Source organism: Ricinus communis, chromosome 6 (genome assembly GCF_019578655.1).
Source record: "Ricinus communis isolate WT05 ecotype wild-type chromosome 6, ASM1957865v1, whole genome shotgun sequence".
Lineage (NCBI taxonomy): Eukaryota > Viridiplantae > Streptophyta > Magnoliopsida > Malpighiales > Euphorbiaceae > Ricinus > Ricinus communis.
This window is the reverse complement of record NC_063261.1, coordinates 2,361,225-2,375,507: the sequence shown is the minus strand read 5'-3', so window position 1 is coordinate 2,375,507 and position 14,283 is coordinate 2,361,225. Positions and strand designations below refer to the sequence as shown.

Sequence of the window (14,283 nt, the reverse complement as noted above, 5' to 3'; positions counted from 1 at the left end):
GAAAACCAGAAATGGTAGCCCAAGGTTATTTGTGTTGGGCCAAAAATCCCACACTAAAGCCCAGAGAAAAAAAAAAAGAAAAAGAAAAGAAAAGAAAAGAAAATGACAAAAGACAAAAGAAAAAAAAAAGTCAAAAAAGCAAAAGATTCCTTCAAAGCATGGCCGACAACTTTCTCAAAAGACAGTTGGCATTATCAAAAGACTCCAAAGCAAGTGAAGCATCTCCACAAGACTCCAAGGACAAGTGGAATCATTTCTACTCCACTAAGCAAAGCATCCAAAGCCCGTGACAAGTATCCAAAGCTCCAAGACCTCTATATATAGAGGAGTCCTCCTTCTTCATCTCTCAAAACTTAGAAGAGAGAAGAAAGCATTCTAGAGAGAGAAGCTCTTCTGTTTTCTAGATCTCACAGAAGATATTAGAGTGAAAAGAGTGAGTAAGAGAGAGAGAAATCTTGTCACTCTTCTTGTAAGTCTATATTTTCTTCTGTTTCAAAGTACTACAAAGTTGTATGTTTATTTAAAGCTTTCAAAGATTGTTTATATGTTTATGTTCAAAGCTTGTTATTATTAATAAAGCAATTCAAAGTTTATCTTCTTTATCTATCTTCTTCTTCTTTCCCCATCATCAAGCGTATGCTCTGTGCTTGCCTCGTAAAGAGGATCCTGCACATCAGAAACTTGCTGATTGTTTCTGTTCAAATTTATTTTCAGATCTATAAGTTTATAGGCTAGAAAACAGATTCTGCAAGAGCATTTAAAGCTCCCACAGGCTGTGAATGCGTGAATCTGGTTACAACGCCACGAACTTAGATCTAAATCTTCACTGTTTATTATTTCCTTCTATTTTCTAGATCTTATTTCTGTTTTAGTATAAGAGCCAATTGGGTTCCGGGATTAGAAGCATATCTACATTATAAAGATTTTACATTCATTTTAGACTGCATCAGGTTTCCTATAGGCAAGTTCTGTTCATTTTATCTTGTGATAGTAAGTCCCGACGGACGAGTAAAAGTCGAGAGTCGTGGTCCGTGCTTGTCTAGAAAGTTATTTTGGTTTAGGTTAAAATGAATTTAGAACCTTTCTTCTGTAGATCTTCTTCTTTCTCAAATTCTTCTGCCTCTGAATCATCGAGGTACAAAGGTCTAGTAAATAGTGAAGAAATCACTATTGAAGATTTTTCAAAGCATATTGACGATTGGGAAATACCCAAAGTCCAAAAGAAACAAATTTATGAGTTTTCAAAGTTCCCTCTCTTCAAGACTGATTTTACAATCAAGACTGAAGAAAGAGATATCCAAATTTCAAAGCCTTTTGAAGAGATTTATCTCTTGAATCCAAAGACCCTCCAAAAGCATATGGAGGAAGAAGGAAGCCTGGTTCAACAAACCCATCTTTCTCATCTTCAACAAGATGTGGGTTTGAAGAGAATCCTAGATCAACTGCAAAATGATTTTATTCAAAGAAAAATTTCTGATTTCCAAATGAAGATTGAGAATGAACTCACATTCGATCTTCCAAATGCTTTTTGGAATCGAAAGCAACATATGGTAGATTTGCCATATGAAAATGATTTTTCAGATAAGCAAATCCCTACTAAAGCCAGACCCATTCAGATGAATGAGTCTTTAGAAAGCCATTGCAGATTAGAGATTAAAGATCTTGAGTCTAAAGGTTTAATTTCAAAGTCTAGATCACCTTGGTCTTGTGCAGCTTTCTATGTCAATAAGAATAGCGAGATAGAAAGAGGAACTCCTAGGCTAGTGATCAACTACAAACCCTTGAACAAAGCTCTTAAGTGGATTAGGTATCCTATTCCAAATAAGAAAGATCTTTTACAAAAACTGCATTCTGCATTCATCTTTTCAAAGTGTGACATGAAATCAGGATTTTGGCAAATCCAGATTGATCCAAAAGATCGTTACAAAACGGCATTTACAATCCCATTCGGTCAATATGAGTGGAATGTGATGCCTTTTGGATTAAAAAATGCCCATTATGAATTTCAAAAAATCATGAATGACATTTTTAATCCATTTTCAAAGTTCTGCATTGTCTACATAGATGATGTTTTAATCTTTTCAAATTTCATTGAACAGCATTTTAAACACCTAGAAACGTTTTTCTATGTTGTGAAAAAGAATGGTTTAGTGGTTTCAAAGTCTAAGATATCTCTTTTTCAAACGAAAATTAGATTTCTTGGTCATTACATCTCTCGGGGTACAATTACTCCAATTGAGAGATCCCTTGCATTCACTTCAAAGTTTCCAGATAAAATTTTGGAAAAAACCCAGCTTCAAAGATTTCTTGGTAGTTTAAATTATGTCATGGATTTTTATCCTAATTTAAACTGTCTTGCAAAGCCTCTGCATGATAGGCTAAGGAAAAACCCTCCTCCTTGGTTTGATCAGCATACAAAGATAGTCCAAAGCATTAAAAAACAAGTTTTAGAAATTCCTTGCTTGCATCTAGCTGATCCTTTTGCATTTAAGATTGTAGAAACGGATGCATCAGAGTTAGGATACGGTGGGATTCTAAAGCAAGTTCAAAATTCCATAGAATGTATTGTCCAGTTTACTTCTACTCACTGGAATGATACCCAAAAGAATTATTCTACTATCAAAAAGGAAATCCTTTCGATAGTTCTCTGTATTTCTAAATTTCAAAGCGATCTTTTAAATCAAAAATTTCTTTTAAGGATTGATTGCAAGTCTGCAAAAGAAGTTTTACAAAAAGATGTCCAAAATATAGCTTCAAAACAGATTTTCGCCCGTTGGCAAGCTATCTTATCCGTTTTTGATTTTGAGATTGAATTTATTCGAGGAGAATCAAATTCTATTCCTGACTTTCTAACCAGAGAGTTCTTACAAAAACAGGAGTGATACAAAATGCCAAGAAAATCAAGTCCAAAGAAGAAAAGTCCACTAGCTAGTTCAAAACCGGCCCAAATTCAAAGACCGTTGAAGGAAGTTCTCCCTTCAACTTCAAAGCCCATCAGGACTTGGACTGAGATAATCCAAGAAGAAATTGATCAATCGGATCCAGTTCAACAACAAATGGATCCTTTCAAAGCCGATCAAGCCAAACAAATTCAGGAATGGCTTGCTCAGCAAGACCCTAAATTCATTCAAAGTGTGGAAGAATACAAAAGACAAATGGTTCAATCCCCACCGAACCATCTACAAAGCAAATTATTCCAAAGCCAGAAGCGACTCCAAAGTCGTCCTCTTCCTCTACAAAGGGTAAAGGTATACTATCTATCCCTTTTCAAAATACCGAGATAGAGATTTTCCCTCCAAATCTATCTCAAAACTCAAATAGTTTTTCAAAGCCAAACTCTCAGGAGATTGTTTTGACGCAATCAAAACGTTTTAAATCAAATGAGTATTTGGAAAAACCTATTTTTCAAAATGTTTTAACCATTGAGGAAGGATTCTGCACAGAAAGCCCCTCAAAATTGGTCTCAAAGATTTTTCCTCCAGGTTGGTTTTTTAAACCCTAGAATATTTTAAAGCCTCAGGCTTATTACCAGTCAATCCTTTAGGTTACTGGTTCAGCCAAATTCAAGCATTTCAAAAAAGACAAAGCCCATAAAGACCCTGCATATTCAACATGCACAATCCAAAGAATCCTTCACCCGTCTGATTGGGGTATGGATTTACACTCTCCTCGTTCCTTCCCTACTTCTCTAAAAAGAACCTACCCTTCAAATCTAAACACCTCTTTCTCCTATTGGGATTACCAGCAAGCCTGGTTCAATACCTTTCTTATCCAAAACGAAGGAAGAAGCCACTCCTGGCTATTCTACTTCGATACCAATATCCAAACCTCCAAAATCCCTTACTGGTTTAAACAGTGGTGGAATTACTACGGTATTGCCCCTGAGACTCTTATTCCCGAAGTCTTACCCCTGTTCAACCTCTTCAAAGCAAATTACAAACCAAATTCCATGGAAAAGCGTTTTTCCCCGCTTCTCCTTTTCTGTTCAAATTTGTTTTTACCCTGGGTATGTGTATGGTACTTTCACTTCAATCTGCTTCCAGATGGTGAAATTACACTTATCCGTCGATTCAAAGTAAAATGGTGGGATAAATTCAACCACCAAGACAAACTGTCCCTAAAAGCCGTTCAAAACTTCTTGACCAAACATAGCTTCTTGCCTCCTCCTAAAGAACAAACAACGTTCTTGGCACAGAAGTCTTTTCTCCTTCCAAAGCTTGCTGCAGCCCAAACCGAAGAAGATTTCCTACAACTTATAAAACAGTTGTCTGAGACAGCTTCTTCTAAAGGCAAATCCAAAGCCTCATCATCATCCTCTTCTAGTGCTAGTACTGCTGCATTCGATTTGGATGATCCAACGGGAGACGATTGTTATGGGATTCTCAAAGTCTCATAAATATTATCTTCTTCTTTAAAAGCCAATGGGTTGAAAATCAGAAATGGTAGCCTAAGGTTATTTGTGTTGGGCCAAAAAGCCCACACTAAAGACAAAAAAAAAAAAAAAAAAAGAAAAGAAAAGAAAAGAAAAGAAAAAGACAAAAGACAAAAGAAAAAGAAAAGTCAAAAAAGCAAAAGATTCCTTCAAAGCATGGCCGACAACTTTCTCAAAAGACGGTTGGCATTATCAAAAGACTCCAAAGCATGTGAAGCATCTCCACAAGACTCCAAAGACAAGTGGAATCATTTCTACTCCACTAAGCAAAGCATCCAAAGCCCGTGACAAGTATCCAAAGCTCCAAGACCTCTATATATAGAGGAGTCCTCCTTCTTCATCCCTCAGAACTTAGAAGAGAGAAGAAAGCATTCTAGAGAGAGAAGCTCTTCTGTTTTCTAGATCTCACAGAAGATATTAGAGTGAAAAGAGTGAGTAAGAGAGAGAGAAATCTTGTCACTCCTCTTGTAAGTCTATATTTTCTTCTGTTTCAAAGTACTACAAAGTTGTATGTTTATTTAAAGCTTTCAAAGATTGTTTATATGTTTATGTTCAAAGCCTGTTATTATTAATAAAGCAATTCAAAGTTTATCTTCTTTATCTATCTTCTTCTTCTTTCCCCATCATCAAGCGTATGCTCTGTGCTTGCCTCGTAAGAGGATCCTGCACATCAGAAACTTGCTGATTGTTTCTGTTCAAATTTATTTTCAGATCTATAAGTTTATAGGCTGGAAAACAGATTCTGCAAGAGCATTTAAAGCTCCCACAGGCTTATGTAGGGGTTGTTGGTTATTGACACATACAATAAGACTGAATATCCAAATTGTTTTTTTTTTTTAATTGAAGGGAGCATCTATGAAAAATCTAGCAACTTAGTGAAATATATGAATGCAGATTTATCCAAAATAAAATGCAGTATAAACTTACATAATTTCCAGCAACAATGGTAGAAAGAATGGTCAAACGAATAGAAGTGATAAAATGAGTGTCACTGTTATTATTATCACGAAAGGAAAGGCTAAGGCTCAAAATTGGTTCACTAAGGGAAAAACAGGGTTAGGCTTTTTGGCCAAATTGTGTAAATCCTAAGTGCCCAAATCATCTCACGATTATTGACAATTCATGTAATCTCAAAAGACATCGAAAAGCAAGTTCTAGAAACAGAGATTCTGTACAATGCTCACTAATGAAAGAAAAGGGAGCATAAAAATAGTGATGCACCAATTGGCTCAAAATCTCACCATTTGAGTGGGTTAAAATTGCATGACAAAGTTTCAACAGTCAATCACAATAATAAGCAACAATATTAATAGTGTTCTATATCTAAGATAAAGTAAAATGGAAGAATTAAGGAAAAACACCAGTTTTACCTAGCTGGATTGTAATTAAGAGATTCGTTCATTGCCTTCTTCAGACAAGGTTCGATAAAAGCTATAAGGGAATCCATTCAAAGGAGAAAAAGTCATCAACTACTTAATTAAAACAAAACTCAAGATAGGCATAACATCGGTAGATACCTACCCCACATTTTAGTATAACACTGTCCATAGTGTTAGAGAGATTAAGACTGAGCAAGCATATGATTCACATATTATGGTTATGAAAGATTATGCTTTTTTTTTTAACTAAAAAGGCATAGTGTTCTACTTAACATAAACAAACAAATGCAAGGAAATAACATAAAATTAAGCATGGTACAAGCAAGAAAGTAAAAGGAGATAATAAAAAAAAATAAAATAAAAAATAAAGAAAAAGGAAAGAGGAAAATATCACAAAATTTTGTTTCGCTAGGAGTCTGCTGATGGTGTATCCTCACTGGTTGGATCTGTTGGAAGTTGGGGGGCAGGGAAATTTGCTGAGGAAGGGGGCGGTGGTGGATCAGGGTCTGTGAAGCATGTTGCCAAATCGAACTCCATATCATCAATGAGCCGCTGATTTTGTGCTCCAGTCTCTGCCATCTTTTGAATCTGCACTACTATGAAGTCTGTCTGGGTGGCCTGCCTTTCTAAACCACTCATGAGTTGTTGAAGCACACTGTTCAAACCGCCAAACTGTGCCTTCGTTTCTTCTTGAAATCGCACAAACTCAGTATACTGCTGCTGCTGTAAATCGCAGACTCGATCTAGACGGTCGGCCATAGCACTGATCTGAACGCTCGATGTCCCTGCCGAATGAGAGGATGAGGCTCTAGATGAGGGCATAAACACTCTAGCTAGGTTAGGAATCCTAACATCCGGAATCCCGGCCGACGGATGTTGGGCTCCTCTAGCCGCTGCCTCTCTAGCCTCCCTGATTATTGTGCTCACGAGCCTATATTCAATACCATGTGGATGTTTACTGGCCGTGATCATCTGCATGTTGATCATCTGTCTGATCCCTAGTGGTGTCATGTCACCAATATTTGAAAGCTTCGAGAGAGAGTCGTCCAATACATCCAGTCTCTTAGCTAACCTAGTCACATACGGACCGAAACAACAATGCATCTTGTTCTGGGCGTCTACTATAAATGAACGAACTTGGCTAGCCAATAAATATCCCAAGTCTAACTTCTTCTGATGTTGCATAGCCCAGAGAATAAAGACATCAGTCTGTGTTACTGCCCCAAAACTGTCCCATCGGCTTGTAATAGTGTAAGCTAGTAGGGTGTAAAGGTAGTGGAGATGGTTCGGTAGGCTAGACGCCTTAGACCTGCTTGGGTAGTATGTTTCCGGCCTCATTACCAATGAGTCCCACATGGTGTCATATGAAATTGGGTGGATGTAGAGACATCCCTGATACTCCTCCCCCAAGATTTCTTGTTCAGTCCATAATCCCAAATGCATGCCAAATTGTGGGACCGACATCGAGAACTCCCTTCCCCCAAGCCTGAAATAAATTGCATCAGGCTGATGCTAGTTTATGATCTGTTGCTGCAGGAAGAAGGTGCTGAGGAACTCGATCGTAAGCTCACGGTAGGTTGGCTCAATGATGTCAAAGAATCTCGCATACGGCAGAGTCTCGAACAGTGTGTGCACATCTTGAGCCAATCCCACTCTCTCTAGGGATGTGAAGTCTATGCAACGGCCCGCCATCACTTGCTTCCATCTCATGACTTAGAATCTACTTTCATTGTCTGCATTAGGGAATGTCCACAATGGATGACAGCCAAGTGTGGATGGGTTCACAGCAAGTGCTTTCCAAGGTCGGACTAATTGCTGTTGTGGTGGAGGTAGAAGTGCTAGTGCTGGTGCTGGTGCTGGTTCTGGTGCTGTGGAGGAAGATGTTCCTTCACCACGCGATTGCTTGCTGGTAGCAACGCGTTTCAGTTGCTTTCTACGAGATTTATCACGGTCCGTCATATCACCTGATGCAACGAATTATTAGTTTTTTTTTTTTTTTTACAAGAATTCAAGTTAATGAAAGAAATAATCTACCGAAAATCAATAACATAATGATTATAATTCGACTAACCAAAAACTTGTATAAACTAATAAGCCAATACATACCAATCTAATTTATCGTGAACCAGCAATTGCAATTTTAGTCTAAACATTATTCATGCTTTGCATGCTGTAGGCAAATTTTATTTCCACCAAACCCCACACTTATCATTTTCATAACCGACTATACCGCATACACAACAACTAATGTAAATTAACCTAACCAAGGTCATATGGTTACAATATAAAGCCACCAAGATATCCTAGCATGTCCTAACAAAAGTATATGTATAAAATAGAAGTCAAATCATAAAAAAAAAAATAAAGCAACAAATGACGAGACTTACTTGAGTTCGCTGAGGAGAGTGAGAAGGGTGAGATAAGGGTATAAGAACAACACCTTTGAGCTAAGAAAAACAAAAGGGAAGCAAAATTTTCAGAGGCCTCCCCTTCTTATAGGCACGTGGTCGGCACGGGTGAGGGTATGGCCGTGCTGACCAGCACGGCTAGGACTCAGCCCGTGCTGAGCCTTTAGCCTTCTTATGATGGACCTTGGCACGGGCAGTGGCACGGCCGTTCTGACCAGCACGGCATGGGGTTGTATCCCGTGATGCCTTCGGAAGCTGTGACCATTTATTCTTTATCCTTCAACACGGGCTTGACTCTGGCCGTGCTCCTCAGCACGGCCTGGTGTTGTAGCCCATGATGGCCACGGAAACCATGATGAAACGGGGTGTTTCTGGGCTTTCCTTTGCCATCTCGAGTCGCCTTGCTCCATACCTGTATTTAACACATATACGCACGTAATTAGATTATAGAACAAGTAGATATGGTCAAACGGAAAAGTCTGTCCTCTCCGATTACATAAGTCCGAAAAATTAAAAACCCTAATTACTGTTAAGCAACTATAATAAAGTCAAAGGAAAATAATGAAACAATCACAACTAATTAAAAACATGAAAGTATAATCCAAGTCGAATGTACAGAAGTGCTTATTTATTTATTTATTTAGCAGAGTCTTAAGCTTGACTCATTCGGATCACCCTTCCTGTGCATACAAAGCCAGGTCAACTCGTTGCTCACTAATCAACGAGTTACAATAGTATCGCTTTAGCCGATGGCCGTTCACTTTGAAGTCTCCTTTCTCTGGATGATGCAACTCTACCACTCCATATGGAAAGACTTGTCCGATCTGAAATGGTCCAGACCAACGAGTCTGCAGCTTTCCGGGAAACAAACGAAGGCGAGAGTTGTAAAGCAACACTCGATCCCCAACCTGAAACTCCTTAGGCTCACGAATCCTTTGATCATGCCATTTCTTAGTCCTTACTTTGTAAGTTGAGGAGTTTTCGTACGCCTGCTGGCACCACTCATCCAGCTCACTCGGCTGCCATTATCGCTCCTTACCTGTAGAATCAATATCAAAGTTACAAGTTCTAAGGGCCCAAAGTGCCCTATGCTCTAACTCAACAGGCAAATGACATGACTTTCCATAAACAAGGCGATAGGGCGTAAAACCTATAGATGTCCTAAAAGCAATCCTAAACGCCTATAATGCATCATCTAACTTAAGGGTCCAGTCCTTCCTACTGGTACTAACGGTTCTCTCTAAAATACGTTTAATACCCCTATTAGTTACCTCAACCTGCCCACTAGTCTGGGGATGATAGGGAGTAAAGAATTGATGAGTAACTCCGTACCGTTTAAGTACTTTCTCTAATTGGGCGCTGCAGAAATGTGTTCCTCTATCACTAATAAGCGCCCTAGGTATGCCAAACCTAGCAAACAATCGCTTAAGGAATCTGCAGACAACCCTGGCATCATCGGCTACAACCGAGCTTGTGCCACTTAGAGAAATATTCAACAGCAACCAGAATGTACTTATTACCATATGAAGAGGGAAAGGGTCCCATGAAGTCAATGCCCCAAACATCAAAAATCTCAACGACTTGCACACCAGTTTGGGGCATCTCATCACAAGAAGAGATATTACTTTCGCGCTGGCAAGGGTCACAAACCTGAATAAATATTCGTGCATCTTGGAAGAGCGTAGGCCAATAGAATCCTGCCTCTAGCACCTTCCTCGTTGTATGGTTTGCTGCGTGATGACCTTCAGTGGGTCCCTCATGGCAGTGCTTCAATATTTAGAGAGTCTCTTCGCCATATACACAATGACGAATCACCTGATCTGCACATACTTTAAACAAAAAGGGATCTTCCCAAATATAGTATTTCAAATCAGCGAAGAATTTCTTCTTTTGCTGATAAGTCATACCCTTTGGTAGAACCCTAGCAACCAAATAGTTAGCGTAATCTGAAAACCAGGGAATATCAGTGTATACCTGAGTGACATATAAATGTTCTTCTAGAAATCGATCGTTTATGGCCGTCTCATCAAGTGCATCCAAGTGAGGATTTTTCAATCTCGACAAATGGTCCGCTGCCAGATTCTCCGCGCCCTTCTTATCCTTGATCTCGACATCAAATTCCTGTAACAGAAGAATCCATCGAATCAATCTCGGTTTCGCATCATTTTTCAGGAATAAGTACCTCAACGCCGAGTGGTCCGTGAAGATAATGGTTTTGGAGAGGACAAGGTATGATCTAAACTTGTCGAAGGCGTAAACAACAGCCAATAACTCCTTCTCTGTGGTGGTGTAGTGTTCCTGGGCTCCTGTCAAAGTCTTGCTAGCGTAGTAAATGGGTTGAAACTTCTTTTCAATCCTCTATCCAAGCACAGCTCCAACTGCATAATCACTAGCATCGCACATCAGTTCAAAAGGCAGCCCCTAATCAGGAGAAACCACGATTGGGGCTGTAGTTAGAAGTTTCTTAAGTAACTCAAAAGCTGCCAAGCATGCATCATCAAAAATAAAAGGTACATCTTTAACTAACAATTAAGTGAGAGGCCTAGCAATCTTAGAAAAATCTCTAATAAATCTCCTATAAAACCTTGCATGGCCCAGAAAACTCCTAACAGCCTTAATAGAACTAGGAGGAGGTAGCTTAGATATTACTTCTACCTTAGCTCTATCCACCTCCATCCCAGCCTGAGAGATCTTATGCCCTAAAACAATCCCCTCTCTCACCATAAAATGGCATTTTTCCCAGTTTAGTACCAAGTTAGCCTCAATACACCTAGCTAACATGCGCTCCAGGTTTGCCAAACAAAGAGAGAAAGAATTACCAAAAACAAAGAAGTCATCCATAAATACCTCCATAGACTCCTCAATCATGTCCTTAAAAATAGCCATCATGCACCGCTGAAATGTAGCCGGTGCATTGCACAGTCCGAATGGCATCCGTCTATAAGCGAACGTCCCATAAGGGCAGGTGAAGGTAGTCTTCTCTTGGTCCTTAGGTGCAATAGGAATCTGAAAGTAACCTGAAAAGCCATCAAGAAAACAATAAAACATGTGGCCGGCTAAACGTTCAATCATCTAATCAATGAAAGGAAGAGGGAAATGGTCCTTTTGAGTTGCATCATTAAGTCTACGGTAATCAATGCAAACTCGGAAGCTTGTTACCATCCGAGTAGGGATCAGCTCATCCTTCTCATTCCTTACCACTGTAATGCCTCCTTTCTTAGGTACAACCTGCATAGGACTAACCCACGAACTGTCAGAAATGGGATATATCAAACCTGCATCAAGAAGTTTAATTACCTCCTTCTTTACCACTTCTTTCATGTTCGGATTGAGTCGTCTTTGAGGATGAACAACCGCCCCAAACTGGCCCTCCAATGAAATCTTATGAGAGCAGAAACTTGGATTTATGCCCGGGATATCGGCTATCTTGAAAGCAAAGGCCTTCTTGTACTTCCTTAGAACTTCCAACAGCATGGCTTGTTCTTTAGGAGTTAGATCGGCTGCTATGATTACTGGTAAGCGCTTCTCTTCATCCAGGAAGGCATAAACCAAGTGGCTCGGTAACTCCTTCAGTTCTAAGACTGGTAGGTCCTTGAATGAAGTCTTTACTTTCTGCACCCCAAACCTGTCAAGAAAAAGATAGAGATCAGTTGACAAGCTCGGCTCAGAAGCCAATAAAACAGCGAGTTGCTCCAACACTTGCTCGTTGGACAACTCCTCCTCATCCTCAGCTAATGCTACTTGCAAAGGGTCAGAACATAAAATTTCTTGCAAATGGACTCAACCACATCATCAATCACATCAATAGAATATACAATATTATCATAGTCCAGTGACTGTCTCATGGAAGTGGCTAGGTCAAAGGTAATGGTCTCATCATTAACTCTAAGCTTAAGCTTTCCATCGCTTACATCGATAACAGCCCTCGATGTAGCTAGGAAAGGCCTACCCAGGATAAGAGGCACAGTGCTCTCACCCTCCATATCCATTACCATAAAATCCATAAGAAAGATAAATTTATCTACCTTTACAAGTACATCTTCAACAATACCTCTAGAAATTTTAACAGTCCTATCTGCTAACTGAACACTCATCCTAGTAGGCTTAGGTTCATGCAACCCTAATTTGGCAAATAAACTAGTGGGCATTAAGTTAATACTAGCTCCTAAATCAGCCAATGCAGTTTGTTCTGGAGAATAGTTGAACACTCCTCATTAAGCACCACCTGACCAAGATCCTCCAACTTCCTCTTGTTGCTCAAAATCTCCTTTAAAAACTTGGCGTACTTCGGCATCTGTGAAATTGCCTCAACAAAAGGTAAGTTAATTTTCAGCTGCTTAAATAAGTCAAGAAACTTACTATATTGCTTGTCCACCTTATCCTGCCTCAACCTTGCAGGATATGGAACCGGGGGCTGATGCTCCCGCACAGGGCTCTTTTGCCTGTCTTCTTTCATTTTCTCATTCTCTACCACCTCAAGGTCCGGTCCTTCCTTACTGGCTCGACACCGCACGATTGTATTATCCTTATCACCAAAGGCAAAGAACCAGTCAATTTCTTACCTGAGCATAAGGTGATAGCCTTGCAATGCTCCCTCGGGTTTGACTCATGAGTGCTAGGGAGCGATCTTGAAGGTCTCTCCGAAAGCATCTTAGAAATTTGGCCAATTTGAGTCTCCAAGTTCGAATCGAGGCCCTGCTGATTCCTAAGTGCACTATCGGTCTGCTGGAATCTCGTTTCAGAGACGTCACAAACTTCATCATAAGCTCCTCTAAATTTGACTTCTTTTCTTGTGGAGGAGGAGCTTGTGCAGCCCACCGGTTGTTGCTTTGTGGTACGTTGATGAAGTCTTTGAAAACCTAACGGACCCTGGGCATTATTGTTCCTCCAACTAAAATTGGGATGATTGCGCCATCCAGGGTTGTATGTATTGCTGTAAGGGTTATTCTGCTGCCTTGGGGGATTCCCCATATAATCAACCTGTTCAACATCAGAAGACATAGTAGAATTAGATGGAAAACTAGTAGAAGAAGAAGCAAACATACCTCCCGCAGTACAGTTCGCACTGTAATGTGGGCCACCACAAAACTCGCAGCCAACGTTCGCTACATGAACCGACATCTGGAGTTGGTCGATCTTTTTGGCTAGAAGCTCCACTTGAGCTGCCAAGGCTGCTGTAAAGTCCACTTGGTTGACCACTCCCTGTCTTCCTGGTCGGCTCCTAGAGGATTGCCACTGATAGTTGTTCATGGCCATTTCCTCTATCAAGTTCTGAGCCTGCTCGGGCGTCTTACTATTTAGGGCCCCACCTGCTGCAGCATCCACCATCTGCCTCGTTGCAAGGTTCAACTTGCTGTAGAAGGTTTGAACCTGCATCCACACTAGCAATTCGTGATGTGGGCAGCATCTCAAAAGATCTTTAAATCTCTCCCATGCATCGTACATGCTTTCATCATCAAACTGCACAAAAGAAGATATGTCATTTCTAAGTTTAGCAGTTTTAGCGGGAGGAAAATACTTATATAAAACTTTTTCGGCCAACGCCTTCCAGGTAGTGATCGTCTGTTGTGGAAAAGATTGCAGCCATCTCTTTGCTCTGTCCCTCAAGGAAAATGGAAACAATCTCAGCCTAATGGCATCATCGGTTGTTCCATTTATCTTGAATGTGTCACAAATCTCCAAAACGTTGGAGATATGTGCATTGGGATCCTCGCTGAGCAATCCTCCAAACTGCACACTTTGTTGGATCATCTGGATAACATTGGCCTTTATCTCAAAATTGTTGGCCGCTATAACAGGTCTGTCTATACTTGTTTTCGTCCCATCTAAAGAGGGTCGAGCAAACTCGTACATAGTCCTTTGATCATCATCGGCCTGGGTGTTGAGGTTCTCCATCGCGTCAGTTCCTTAAACCTGAACCGTAACTCTGTCCTCCTCCTCAACTGCCTGCAAACGTCGTCTCAATAATCTGAGAGAGCGCTCCGGGTCAGATAAGGGTGCTATTGGATCAGGGTTAGAGCTCCTAGTCATATACTACCTGAAATCGACAACCAAACAACCACCA

General features: G+C 40.2%; 1 non-coding gene across 1 annotated transcript; it reads left to right on the top strand.

Annotated features, from left to right (window-relative positions):
* Positions 1 to 13,605: 13,605 nt before the first annotated feature.
* LOC112534295 lies at positions 13,606 to 13,712 on the top strand. The gene has a single exon (XR_003078591.1). It is a non-coding gene; the product is annotated as a small nucleolar RNA R71 (small nucleolar RNA).
* Positions 13,713 to 14,283: the final 571 nt, after the last annotated feature.